Source organism: Tiliqua scincoides, chromosome 7 (assembly GCF_035046505.1).
Source record: "Tiliqua scincoides isolate rTilSci1 chromosome 7, rTilSci1.hap2, whole genome shotgun sequence".
Classification (NCBI taxonomy): Eukaryota; Metazoa; Chordata; class Lepidosauria; order Squamata; family Scincidae; genus Tiliqua; species Tiliqua scincoides.
This window is the reverse complement of record NC_089827.1, coordinates 71,345,605-71,360,371: the sequence shown is the minus strand read 5'-3', so window position 1 is coordinate 71,360,371 and position 14,767 is coordinate 71,345,605. Positions and strand designations below refer to the sequence as shown.

At 45.9% G+C, this 14,767-nt stretch overlaps 1 pseudogene; it reads right to left on the bottom strand.

Annotated features, from left to right (window-relative positions):
- Positions 1-7,719: 7,719 nt before the first annotated feature.
- On the bottom strand, positions 7,720-7,836 carry LOC136658145 (5S ribosomal RNA; annotated as a pseudogene).
- Between the last annotated feature and the right edge of the window lie 6,931 nt (positions 7,837-14,767).

Here is a 14,767-nt window from a genome sequence, read left to right as displayed (position 1 = left end):
AATCCCCCCTCTCCACGTCGCTGAAATGGTCCAATGGAAAGGCAGAGCCCAATACGGTTGGTTCCAGCGGCGTCGCAGGAGTTGCCAGAACGTGACTGTGTTCGGCCATGAACTGCCTCAGGGACTCCGGCTCCGGATTTTGCCTCGAGGTTGACTCCTGAAGCCTTTTCCATAGCTGGATGTAGCCACAAGGCAGTGGAGGTTTGGGATCAGAGTTTTCCTTCTCTCAGATGAGCTGCCTTCCCAGGCTAATGAGTCCCATCTACGCAGGTCCACTGGCCTGCCTGTTCCAGTGCAAGTTAGGATTGTGCTGTTAAGCTTCCATAGCCTTTTAAACCGAGTACCTACAAGGTCAGTCCCTCTCAGTCCTTCCAGTAATTCAAGCACTGGACTAAGTAGAAACTTGAGAGATGGTGATAACGAATGGCGTGGCGACCATAGATAGAGAGGTGTCTTTTTTTCTGCATCTTCCATCACATTGGAACTCAGGGCCACTCCATGAAATTGATGGGCACTGGATGCAGGACAGATAAAGTGACGTTGCTTCTTCATGCGGCAAATAATTTATCTTTGGAAATCTGTGCCGTAAGTCTGTACAGCCACTTGGTTTCCTGTAAAAGCAGCTTAGACACATTCACGGGGTGTACCTCTGTCCAAAGACTTGCCAAAGAAAAACCAAAATGTTATTACTTTCAGATTCCAGGAGCATCTGGTTGGCCACAGTATACTGGAAATAGGATTTGGCAGTCCTACTCACATGGTTGGGCAGCCCAGTCCTCCACCCAGGCAGTGCCCTTCACTCGCACACTGCCTAGGTCGTTGACATTGCAAATGTGCCAAGGCACATTGCAGTGGCTGAGAGGGGGGTGGGGGAGGCTTGCACCACTCGATGCTGGGCCTAAAGGAGCAGTGCGAGAGCATGCCAGTAAGACCCCAACGGGCAACAGGGAGTGTCCTGGGGCAGAGGGAGAGCTGGGGGAAAGCAGGGAGGGGTTGTTTCTGGGTGAGAAGGGTGGCCCACAGGGCGATTCAGTTCCAGGAGGAGAGCAGGAACCGCAGTAGAGGCTGCTGCTGGATCCCATCCCCCCTCTTACACCTAAAAGCCACACCAGCTATCTAATCTGCACCAGTGATATTGGGAACTGATATTCCTTACCCCAAGGAAACCTCCAGCGACCGCTTTGGCTCTGTACAGTACCGCTGTACTGCTGGACCACATGGAACCAGGGCAGCATAGGATTGGGCCCTTAATTATTCTTTCTCTTTTGAAGTGGTGGTTGGCGGTTGGCAACCTTCAGTCTCGAAAGACGATGGTATAAGCCTACAGCACCTGATATTCCCAGGTGGTCTCCCATCCAAGTACTAACCAGGCCTGACCCTGCTTAGCTTCCAAGATCTTTGAAGACATTTTGATCAATTTACAAAATATCTCTCCAACGTGCATCTGGAACAAGTTTTGACACCTGGATGTCATGTGTACATTGCTGGGGAAAAGCATCTTTTTGTCTACCGCTGCAGTCCGACATCACTGAAATAAAGAGTTAAATTATGGGAATTGCAGTGAATCTTTTTGAGACGTTCACTTCTTCAGTGCCATCATTATGTCCATTATTTGAGCTCAAACGGATGCAGTTTTCTATTATCAAAATGTATAATTACTGACGTTGCTTGTATACGCTCGTTAGTTTGAAGAGGAGAGAGTGTCTTCCAAGTCAGTTCAGCAATTATAGTTTTTCCCCTGGGGAGACTTTCTAAATTCCTCTTGGGTTCCGAACAATTTTTGTTATGCATTTTTTTCATGTGTTTTTATTTTCGTACAGAAATAATTTAGTACAAAGAGTAGTTTTGTACAAAGATTATTTAGTACAAATAATTTAGTTCACACGTTTGCAAAAAAGATAATAAATTAAATGTGCTAAAGCTTGCCTACCTCTGAGCCTACCTCGCCTCATCTGTTAGGCCACAAGAATACCCATAAACTTAATTCTCCCTTTCCCATTTTAGAATTTAATCTTCGTGTGTTAGGGAGTTTATATTCTCTGCAATGTATGCATCAAATTATGGAAGACATGAAGGCAGTTGTAGTGGGCAATGATGATCTTGCATTTTTACACTTTTAACAAATTTATGATTAGGTAAACCAACCTGTAACAAACTCTTCTCCGTTCCTCCTTCCGTTTCCATTTAACAAGACAGCTTATGTATAATGCTCTGTCTACCAAAGATGGGACTACTGCCATGGACAATATAGACTGGTAATAAGCCCTGAACACAGACTTAGGGCCCAATTTTAACCAGTGCATGCCGGCTTACCGTATGGCATATTTGCAAGGCCCTAGCACCAACAGAGTGCCAGTGGATCACCAGTGATCTGCCGCTCCGGGTGTGGGGTGAGGTGGGGAAGATGCATTCCGGGGTGGGGGGAGGCAGCTGAAGGGAGTGGGGCAGGACAGAGGCTCCGCTCCACTAGATCCTGAGTCTCGGTTTTGGGCCACCGACCCAACACAGAGGCTCTTGATTCTACGGTGACCCACGGGTTTCCATAGAAACCTTGAGTAGCCCCATTGTGGGGCTACATGCCTTACCCAGGGGAAGGGGAAAAAAGTTCCCTTCACCTGAGGAGCTGCTGGCACTGACCAGATAGTGCTTAGGATGCCACGGCAGCCATTTTCAGTGCCGCAGCAGCCGGGTAGCTCAGGATTGGGCTGTTATTCACCTATCTTGTGTATCTCAGTAGCATGTTGAGCCCAGAAAAATGTGGTGTCAGTGCTATATAAAAACATAGCTGGTTTTGCACTTGGTTTCATGAGATCGTAGGGGATAATACAGTGCAGGGGTTCCCAAATGTCTTGCCTTGGTGACCCACTATGTGGTTCTGGGGCCTGCCAGGGCCAGGAAGCTGCAGAATAAAATGGCACATGACCAGGAAGTTGCTTCTGGGTATTCCTGCACTGCCCTGCGTCATTGGCTGCATTACGTTGCATTTCCCAAACTATGTGTCACAATGCACCGGCATGACACACAGTTTGGGAAGTGCAGTGTGTGTTTGGGGAGTACCCTGAAAGTGTCTTTTGGGCCATGTACCATTTTGTTCTCCAGCTTTATGGCCTTGGTGGGCCCATGACTCACCAGAAATTGGGTCATAACCCACCAGTGGGTTGTGACCCACAGTTTAGGAAATGCAAATATAGAGCAAAGGGTTAAAAAAAGCCAGAATGCAGTTGGTTTGTGTAAACTCCTTACAGAACCTTTTTTGCCTATGGAGGTTTTCAGGGAAAACACATTTGGGACTGCAACAGGGAAGAAATGTCCCTGTCCCCCCACATGCTGTGGTCCTGATCCTGATCATCCCTCTCCTGGCAGCTGTTATCAAAAGAATATGAATCAAGTACATCAGCTGTAAATCAGTGTTTACCTTAGTGTAGTTTGGCTGCAAGAACATAGTGATTCATGGAAATGATGAAGCAACATCTATGGCAGCCAGACTATTGCCTAATAGTTCTGGTGCTTTCTGTGTTATATGTCAGCCAGCAAGCTGTAAACAGGATGAATAGTGGTGCAGAGAAGCCCATTTGCTCATTAAGTCATTCAACATGTTCTGAAAGGAAAATTCTGGAAATAACTTTTCAGCCATTCAAGCGTTACTACACATTAAAACAAGATTGATATTCCAGCTGGGGAGACATCCGGGCACTGGGTTTGGCATTGAGCCGAAGCCCCAAGATGGCATATAGCAGCTCCATAAGATCTGAGCACTAATAAATATCAAATCAGTGAAATTTTGTCTCTCATAAAGCTGCTTAGTATCACATGACCCACTGAGTTTGAACTCAACAGGACTTATTTCTAAGTAATCATACATACGATTGCAGTGTAACAGGGTTAAAAAAAATCCAATGGAGAAAGAGTTCAAAATAAGTCAACACACACAAAGTATTCACTTTTGAAGCAGGTTACAGCCCAGTCGTAAGCTTCCCAGCGCCAATGGCTCCACTAGTGCCAATGGCAGCCATTGGATCCAGTGGGCGCTTGGCTAGTGCCAGGAGTCTCCTTGGGGTAAGGGAGCATTCTCCTCTACCATGGATAACACAGCTATGGTTCCCAATAGGTTTCCTTGGAATTACACCCACTTTTGAGTGGATGAAGACACAAGGAGGCTCATGGAACAGGAGGGAGATTAGGATTCAGCAGCTGAGCCTGCTACCGTCTCTGTTCCCCTCCTAGGCCCATTCCTCTCCTCCCTCTGCTCTGTTCTGCCTACTCCCTGCCTCCCCCCTGCCCCAAAACTACTCATTGGCAGCCAGTGTTGCAGGAGTGCCAGTCAGCCACATGGGACTAAGTCTCAGCTGATTCTGACCCAGCACCAGCAACCCCTCCTCTCTGGATGCCACAAAGTGCTTTACAGCAAGCACACTTGCGACACCCTGAGCCAGCACTGAGCAGCAGTGCCGGCACTTTGAGTGCTCAGGATTGGGCTCAGAGTCAATTGACATAGCATCCATTCAAACTCTTATCACAACAGAGAACATTCAGAGTTAAATGTAACCGGAGAAGGCTAAGCATCTGCAACAGGACATAGAAGGTCCCTCTGAAGACTTGGATGGTGGATTCCTTTACGAGGTAGTGAAGAGATGGCACAACCAACAGAGTTCAGGCAGCAATGCCAGAAAATCTACCTCTCACTTACTTCTCCCTGTACAGGGATGGTTGCAACACATCAGATGTAGCTCAGGGATGATCTGAATTGTGCCAGATACGTCTGAACCACCACCTTATTCCAGTATCCCTGGATATCTTATGCTTCTTCAACACTGGTCGTGACAGGTGCACATGAGTCCATGTTCCTTTATTAAAATTGTGGCACATTTAATCCCAGCCATTTAATTTCTGTCTGCCTCTTTCTTTATTCTCTGTAAGTCCACCTCCTGGGCACTGAAAAGGTTCAATAGGAGAGCAGCTCTTGCTTCTTATTTTTGTAGCACCTCCCTAATGGAATGCCTCAAAAATCTCTCCTCTTATATGTTATGGCCACTCTATATTTTGTTCATCTTTACAGCTGTGCAGCTTTTTCAAGGCATTTGAGTCACTGACCTCAGTAACCCTTCACTCTTTCTTCCCTTGGACATGGTCATCAGTTCATCATCCTCTATTGCTTTGATCTATGAAAACCCTGGCTGTGAAATGCCAACCATCCTCTAAAGCTCACTCAATACTTCTCCCTGCAAGATGCTACCCTAGTCAGTTGTCTAGCCATAACTTTCAATGTCTCTTTATTATGTGACATTGATATGTATTCAGAGACAAGAGGGCTTTTATACTAGAGCTTAGTGTCACCTCCCAATTTTGTTTCAAATCTACTTTATAGAATTAGGAGGTTGCTTGTTTGTTTGTTTGTAGAATTTATATCCTGCTTTCTACCCCACCAAGGGCACTCAAGGTGCCCTGACATTGGTTATAAATGATTTGGGCACCTAGGAAAGTATGGCGCAGGTGGAGACACTTGTCTCCTCAATGTATTTATAACAATGTATTATGTAGTTATAACTATATTCTTGTAGTACATCTATGATGTGTGTATTTGAACCTGGCATGATGGTAACAGTTCTCACCCCTCAGAATCAATGACAGTCACAGATGATAAGCCTATGAAACCACAGGGGACCATTTAGAAGGGTTTTTGTAAGGGGATTTAAGGGTTTTTCCCCCGTGCTGAAGCTGGTTCTATTTGGCAGAATCTCCACTGTGTAGTCCACAGATATAAGAACATAAGAACAGCCCCACTGGATGAGGCCATAGGCTTCCTGTATCTCACAGCGGCCCACCAAATGCCCCAGGGAGCACACCAGATAACAAGAGACCTGCATCCTGGTGCCCTCCCTTGCATTGGCATTCTAACATAGCCCATTTCTAAAATCAGGAGGTTGCACATGCACGTCATGGCTTGTAACCCATAATGGATTTTTCCTCCAGATACTTGTCCAATCCCTGGAAACATGTTTGTTTCCCAATCCCTTTCCATTGTCCAGGCCAGATGCCGTCACCACATCCTGCGGCAAGGAGTTCCACAGACCGACCACACGCTGAGTAAAGAAATATTTTCTTTTGTCTGTCCTAACCCTCCCAACCCTCAATTTTAGTGCATGTCCCCTGGTTCTGGTGTTATTTGAGAGTGTAAAGAGCATCTCTCTATCCTTCCCATGCATAATTTTGTATGTCTCAATCATGGTATAGCTTTGTGAAAATCTTTCAAGCCACGAGAGGCCTGATGTGACTCAAACATTAAAACATTCCCTATTCTTGATCTCCTAACTTAAGCATGTGAAAAATTCTGGTGCCCACACAGTGAGCGGCACTTGGAGGAAGGGGGCAAAGTAACATTAAAAACTGTATTCATAATCACATGGTGATCTTTAGAGTCTGTTGTTGACCTAATTGTTCACCTGTAGTAGCCTACAGAATGAACAACTTCCTTGCACTTCCTGGGTTCACTATCTCATATGATAAGTTATCTAAATGGTAATAATTTCAGACCATGCCACACAAAGGCCAAATGAAATTAGAGAAGAAGGATTACTGAACCCAGTGTATCCCTGGTTGCATCATGACCAACTGAAACACAAAAAGAATCTCCATTACAGTAAGGATGTTGACAGGATGATGTTAATTGGGGGCACTTATATTGTTTAAAAAATAATAATAAATTGCTGACTATGTCACCTGTTAGAAGCTGTTGATTCACTTGCTAAATGAGAAATGGAAAGGTGTGTTTGTGGATAAGTATTCACAGTTCCTGCAATTGCTCAAGGGCTGAGAATGGAGGTGAAGAAGCCAGGATCTGAGAAGAATACAGAAGATGCCTCTGCACGTAGTGGGTACCAGCTTGTATAATAAATGACATGCTAATTTCCTTTCTGAGTATTGCATGCTGTGTCCTCACTAAAGTTTATTATCAGCTAAATTAAACGCAAGTTGCTGCCTGCAGTATATTAGTAAACCCAGGGAACAAAATATATTTCATTGCTTTTTTTTGGTTTTGTTTTTAGGAATAGAAAAGAAATTGACTTTTATTTCCAGATTAATATCCCGGTGGACTAATGCATGCTGTCTAAATTGTGTATTAGGTACTCTATCAAGTGATTTCACAATACTGCATGCAGTTTCTTAGAAGCCAAGACAAATTAGCTAAATAATAAAAAGGTCCCCATTTTTAAAAGCTTGTCAATTTCACTGTTCCTGTAACAGCTCTTTAAATAATGTGAAGTGATTGAAGCAGAATGAATTATGTCTAACTTTGACCTTTCTTCTGCTAAGCTGAGAATGAGGTTCATGCTATACTTTTGAAGCTTTTTTTTTCTAATTCTAAAGGCAATTTCTAAATAGGAGCATTTTCAAGCATCTGTGGCATCACCTTTAGTCAGGTAGCTTGCAAATCTTGAATAGACAAGAAAAAGTTAGTTCGTTCACTGCCCATGTGATAACTGATCATCTTCGAGCGAATACACAGGTGGGTGGTCCACAGTTACAGAACAATCACAGAATTTTCAGACTAGTTGCCAATTTGGTCACTTGAATGGACATTTGAATGCATTACTGCAAAGCAAAACACTCTTACCCAGGAGCTGATAGATCCAATGACATCTCTGCAAGGCATGCGATAGGCATTTGTATCCCCTGAAATGGTTGGTTTGGCAACCTTCAGTCTTGAAAGACTATGGTATAAGCCTACAGCACCGGGTATTCCCAGGCGGTCTCCCATCCAAGTACTAACCAGGCCTGACCCTGCTTAGCTTCCAAGATCAGATGAGATCAGGCATGTGCAGGGTAACAGTTGCTTCCCCTGAAATGAAAAGTTCTTTTTCTTTAGGTATCCAGAGTTACCTTCATATCTTCTTTCTGGGACCCTGGCCAACTTTATCAGCTTACCTCCAGGTATTCATGCTCTTTCTTCCACACCTCTTCTTTTCATCCAAGTACCAAACTACATATTCCTTGACATATTCCACGTTACACTCAGTTCGATGCCCCACGTATCCCACTCAATGGAAAAGCTGATCCAGCTAGTCTTTGAATTGGGAGCTGAAGCCAAAATGTGCACTTGTTTAAGTTCCATTTGTATATCTGTTTGATTTCAAAACAACATATTGGTACTAACAAAATGAAGATCTTTACATATTATGCTATAAAAATACTGTAGCTTGTGCACATTGAATTTTGAAAATCGGGGTGGAATCTGTCAAATATTTGGCTGTAGGGGGTGGGGTAAGATGCCCCAGCGCTGCTTACTAATGGACACTTCATTGGAGGGTTCAAAGAAGAGGGTTTCAAAAAGCCTAAAGGAAGATCTTGCGAGCTGCATGATAGAAGCAAAGACTCGTCTTCCTCCCCAGTTCTGTAGGAAAGAATGCTGCAAAAGTACAGTTGAAAGATCAATATGCTCCTTAAGTACTCCTGACATTAATACTCTGTTTTGATCAGGTACAGTTTTTTTCTAAGTTTTAAATACCTTTGGATGCAATCCTATTCCCACTTCCCTGGGTGAAGTCCCACTGAATTCAACTAGACTTACAGGCCAATCCTAACCTGTGCTGGAACAGATAGGCCAGCTAAATAGGTGGTGCAGATCCAAGCAGCCCGGCACTGTTCCGATTCATCTGGGAGTGGGGTTAGGATCCGGCCCAAGTCCCAGGCTGCCCACAGGCCCACCAGCCTGTTGCCTGCCCTCCACATGTCTTTCCCAAACCCCCACACCAGCCTGACTCGGTTGGTGCAAACTTACCCCTGTGCTGGTGTCTGTGCACTGGTCTCCCGACTTCTGCAATGGACCAAAGGGCCTTACGGTACTTTTGTGACACTTCTGGGCCGGCACAAGGGACTTGCGCTGGCCCAAGGACACAATAGGATTGCGCTCTTATTAACTGAGCTCTGCTGTTTGTTGCATATTTTACTCTTGTAGTTTTATTGATTCCTTGGCTCATTTCCTTGTTCAGAATATTGAAAAAATTCTAAAAAACTGATACCGATCCTTTCACAGCTCCAGTATCAGAAGTTCTTAACCAATCCTATATTGTTCCCCTTTTCCCCATTAACTGAGATTCCTTGGTAAAAATACTGATGGGGAAGTCTTAGATTGTTTTGGCCTGCACGGCACATATCCACTTTTCAGTTGCCACCGACATTTTCGTTCTCCTTTGACATGAATAGTTCGTCAGTTTGTTTCGATTAAGAGGATCAAAATATATGGAACACGGCCGTTGACTGAGGCACTACTTCAAATGAATCCTGCTCGGAAGCATTTTTTTTTTAAGAAGATAGCAATCTGCTTGGTAAGCTTTGCTAAAGGATTTTTCTATAACATAAAAATTCATGAAAGGACAAGACTGTACTGCTGTTCCGACAGATACCACTCTCCCAATGGAAATAATTTGTCATTAGAAATTGCTTGTTCATCCAATTACATGGCTTTTTGTGCATGTCCATTACTTGGCTGAGCAAATCAGAATACCTCTCCATGCATGGGACAGAAAAATGCCAATAGCCCGATTAAACCAAAATCTAAGCTAATCAAGACCTATTGGATTTAGTTGGGACTGGCAGCTAGGGCCAAACATTTGCACTAGAGTACACTAAGGGCACAATCCTAACCCCTTACATCAGTGCTTTCCAGCACTGGCATAGCGGTGCCAATGGGACATGCGCTGCCTCCTGCAGTTGGGTATCAGGGTTAGGATTGCGCCCTAAGTCCCCAACTAAGTACAGTTTAGGTTCCAGACTTAGATGTAAGTCTGTACTTACATCTAAATATCCACTTCTTGCTGGCCCAGGGCTACTTGCTCATGCAAAAACATCACTGATGTACTGTGCCATGTCAGCTCTCCATGATCCATTCCAAAGACTTGCCTGTGGGCAAAAGTATCCATTGGGTGTGTATCTCTTGTTACAAAAAGTATCTGTTGACTCTTGAGTGTCTGTTAGATCAAAGCAATTACAACTCAAAAGGTTTTGTCATAGGGCCCAATCCTTGGCAACTTTCCAGCACCAATGCAGCCCTAGGCTAAGGGAACAAATACACCCTTACATTTAAGAGGTCTCCATGACTGTCCCCACCACAGAATGCAGCACATGCCCCATTGGCATGGTTGCATTGGCACTGGGAAGTTTTTTAGTGTACCTTTGTATTGGCAACCTTCAGTCTCGAAAGACTATGGTATCGCGCTCTGAAAGGTGGTTCTGGCACAGCGTCTAGTGTGACTGAAAAGGCCAATCCGGGAGTGACAATCCCTTCCACACCGGGAGCAAGTGCAGTCTGTCCCTGGTCTGTCTCCCTGGCTATGGGCCTTCCTTCTTTGCCTCTTAGCCTCAGACTGTTGGCAAAGTGTCTCTTCAAACTGGGAAAGGCCATGCTGCACAGCCTGCTTCCAAGCGGGCCGCTCAGAGGCCAGGGTTTCCAACTTGTTGAGGTCCATCCCTAAGGCCTTCAGATCCCTCTTGCAGATGTCCTTGTATTGCAGCTGTGGTCTACCTGTAGGGCGCTTTCCTTGCACAAGTTCTCCATAGAGGAGATCCTTTGGGATCCGCTCATCATCCATTCTCACGACATGACTGAGCCAACGCAGGTGTCTCTGCTTCAGCAGTGCATACATGCTAGGGATTCCAGCTCGTTCCAGGACTGTGTTGTTTGGAACTTTGTCCTGCCAGGTGATGCCGATGATGCATCGGAGGACGCGCATGTGGAAAGCATTCAGTTTCCTCTCCTGTTGTGAGCAGAGAGTCCATGACTCGCTGCAGTACAGAAGTGTACTCAGGACGCAAGCTCTGTAGACCTGGATCTTGGTATGTTCTGTCAGCTTCTTGTTGGACCAGACTCAAGATTGAGACTGTCAGACATTTCATGCATTTGCTTTTTAAAGAGAGTAGATGGCAGCTGTAAGGGGCCTTGGTCCAACTCTGCTTAAACCTTCCCTTCCCTCTTTCCCTTTCTTGCTTAGTAGTGGTAAATGGTGGCTGTGTTTTGTTGTTGGAGTTGGCTCCATTCAGGGCCCACTTTTTCTCATGTAGTATTGTAGTCTCCTACAGCACCTTGTATTCTTGCAATATCTGCACCTTGCAATATCTCAGCTGTCCCTGGACCCAATCAGCCTTGGCCTTCTGCCCCCAGGAATCTTCAGTGTTATCCAGTGTTCTTGAGCTGCTGTTTTTCCCTTGCCAAAGCAAGAGGTCATATTTTCAAAGTTACTGAGCTGCTCTGCTTGTTTGTTTTGCTTGTTTGTTTCACAGCTGCTCCAGCTTCAAGGCCCTGACCAAGCCCATTCATAAGTCCTTCATACCTCAAACGTCTGTATGTCAGGGATTTTCTGTACTGGCTACAGCACTAATGACATCAGTGGTGCTACCAGAAAATGGGAACTGATCTAGAGGACTGACAAACCATTCTTTAATTCTGGGAATAACATATCCGGGACTTGGCTCAGGGTACAAGAATAACACTGTAGGGGTTTTGCATGCAGCTCTGGTGCGATGTACGACAGATCGCAAATGGCACAGCTGGGGTCAAATAGGATTGTTAAGCATCTTTACCACACGTGGGACACACAGGTGCCTTAATTCATTTCCCACTCAAGAGCATAGAACGGAGCAGATTGACACAGGTCTGAATTATTGTTCTGCATTTTATTCACAACAGCTTCTTTGCACAACAGGTTGTGTTTGGAGCTGGCCTCGGGGGTCGCTGAAGGTTCTCTTTTTCTTTTTTTTAATGAAAAATGAGGATATTTCATAAAGTTAAAAAAGTTAAAAAAAAACTGCCGTGTTGTTGAAATTCATTGCTGCTTACCTTTACGATGTCAGATGTGGACTTAAGAGGATGAAGTTAATGGGTATGTACTCATCTGAAATAAAATGCGCTCTAAAGCTAAAGGCATTGTCACGCCTACATTTCCAAAGTAATTCCTAGTCTGTCAGTATTTGATGGATTAAAAGGATTTTTAACAGAATGGTTGGATTCTCTCTTAAACGTGAAACAGAAGACATATAATGGCTTAGTGTGAAGCTTTTCTTCAAGTAACTCTTGAGCAATACCCCTGGTGTCGTTGACTGACACATGTAGATTTGAAAATGGTTGTGCCTAACCAAAAACAAGGAGGTGTCGTCTGCAAATAAGAAGAGCCCCGCTGGATCAGGCCATAGGCCCATCTAGTCCAGCTTCCTGTATCTCAGAGTGGCCCACCAGATGCTTCAGGAGTACACAAGACAACAAGAGACCTGTATCCTGGTGCCCTACCTTACATCTGACATTCAGAGGTAGCCTATTTCTAAAACCAGGAGGTCGCACATACTCATCATGGTTTGTAACCTGTGATTGACATTTTCTCCAGAAATTTGTCCAGTCCCCTTTTAAAGGCATCTAGGCCAGATGCCATCATCTCATCCTGTGGCAAGGAGTTCCACAGACTAATTACATGCTGAGTAAAGAAGTATTTTCTTTTGTCTGTCCTAACTCTCCCAACACTCAGTTTAGTGGATGTACCCTGGTTCTGGTGTTGTGTGAGAGGGACAAGAGAATCCCTCTATTCCAGTGGTTCCCAACCTTTAGGAGTTATGGGACCATGAAGGCAAAATTTGGAGACGGCAGGGACCACATGCAACCCCCCTTCCACCTTCGCACACAAAAAATACAATTAAATTTGTAATACACAAGAAGATTATTTAATAATTAATGTGATGGTTGTACATTTGCTTCACTAGCTGTTAAAGTCTTGGGTTTACATGGAATACATGGAACACAAAATAATTTTCCCCCAACTCAGAGGTTTTCACACCCACCCAAATCAATCCAGTCTCTTTCCCCCCACACCAGACCACATCATGCACAGCCCTTGCCTCTTTTAAGTGTGGAAAAACTCCTCTAAAAGGGAGAGGGTAAGCACAAGGGGATTATAGACAAGTCATGCAAGGTAGTTAAATGAGCCAACAGAAAGCACACACATCCCTCCACAGTTCCTTTTGTTACACAGCCCTGGCCCTGCTCCCCCCACTTGTGAGTCCAGAGTCCTTAGGAAAGTGTTCAACACAATTTAGGAAGGTTGGTCCTGAAGGAGAAGCACCAGCTCAGAGCGACATCTCAGAATGGCTGCTGCATGTCTCAGGAAGAAAAGTCCTTTTGGTGTGCACTGCAAGGTCTTTGGGGGGGGAGCCTCTCTTCACTTCCTGTTCTAATTGCTGTCATGCTCTAGCTGTGGACTACTTTGGTTGGAGCTAAGAGAGTATGAGCAAGCCTATAGGTAGGCTGCAGCCACAAAACAACAGCTGCCTACTCTGCCATTAGTCTGTGGAGCTCCTTACCCCGAGATGTGATGATGGTGTCTAGTCTAGATGCCTTTAAAAGGGGATTGGAGAAATTTCTGCAGAAGTCCATCACAGCCACAGTGTGACTAACAGCCCCATTCTAGGCATGTCTACTCAGAAGTAAGTCCCATTAGAGTCAATGGAACTTACTCCAAGGTAAGCATGCATAGGATTGCAATCTGAGGAGATGGGGGAACTGGCCAAGTGTGGGGTGGGGGAGGGCTCCCCATGGACAAAGCTGCTGCTGCTCTCTGAGGAGGAAGAGTCAAGGGTTGCACCTGCTGTACTTGGCTATGGTGGTGCCTGTTCTGCAACTTCTGGAATTGCTTCTCCCCAGGTGGGCAGCTTGCAGGAAGACAGCAGAGATGCTGCCTGTTTCTCTCTCCAAAAGGGGTGCAAAAACCTGGTTGCCTGGATCCCTTGCTCCACCCCGGGCGTTAGAAGAGCACATCCAGGGGGCCCAATCCTGCCAACTGGGGAGGGGGTACCAGGGATGGGGTTGAGCATATTGTTTCTCCCCTCTCCTGCTGCCACACTGCCTCCAACTCCCTTCCTCTGTGTTCCCTGGCCAGCTGGAGTCTGCACTCCCAGGGAAATCACATCCAGAGAAACCCACTCCCAGCGAAACCCCCCAGCCAGCCAGCCAGCAATGCCTTTGGGAGCCTGCTCCTTCTCCTCATTACTCCCATTCCTCCCCCTCCTCAGGCCCCCCTCCTCCTCCGGCCTCCCCCTTCAGGCACCCCCTCAGCTCCCCCCACCCGCAAAAGGGACTTCCCAGGCTGGCGGGAGTCCTGATCTGACTCCTGAGAAACCAGGCTGCCAGGGCTCACCCGAAGGCACAGGGTCAAGGACTGGAGGCAGTAGGCTGGAGGCAGTGGGTGGCAGGGCACCTCTCCTCTGCATGCAGCTGAGCCAGGAGGCGGCACAAACATGCACACCTTACAAGGCGCCTGTGCATCACTTTTTCGCTTGTCTGGGCACTCACAGACAAGGAGGGAAGGGAGGTGGAGGGGGGAGGCAGGAGATGGAGAGACTAGGCTCTGATCGGCTCTGAGCTGCTCTGATTGGCTGCTGGCACTGCAGAGGCTTTTTGGTTCCTGGAAGGGCATTTTTTTTTCTTTTTTCACCAGAGACATCACGGACCACCTGGGGGGGGCGCTGCGGACCACCAGTGGTCCGTGGACCACGGGTTGAGAACCCTAGCTCTATTCACTCTAGCCATTCCCTGCATAGTTTTGTATGTCTCAATCATGTCCCCCCTCAGGCGCCTTTTTTCTAGACTGATAAGCCCCAAATGCCATAGCCTTTCCTCATTAGGTAGGTGCCCCAGCACAGCATTAATGAACATATGTATGCATGAAACTGACTGCAAGGTCCTGAAGATCCCAAACCGCAATTCTTACGGTCCCAAGCAGAAGGTCCCAAG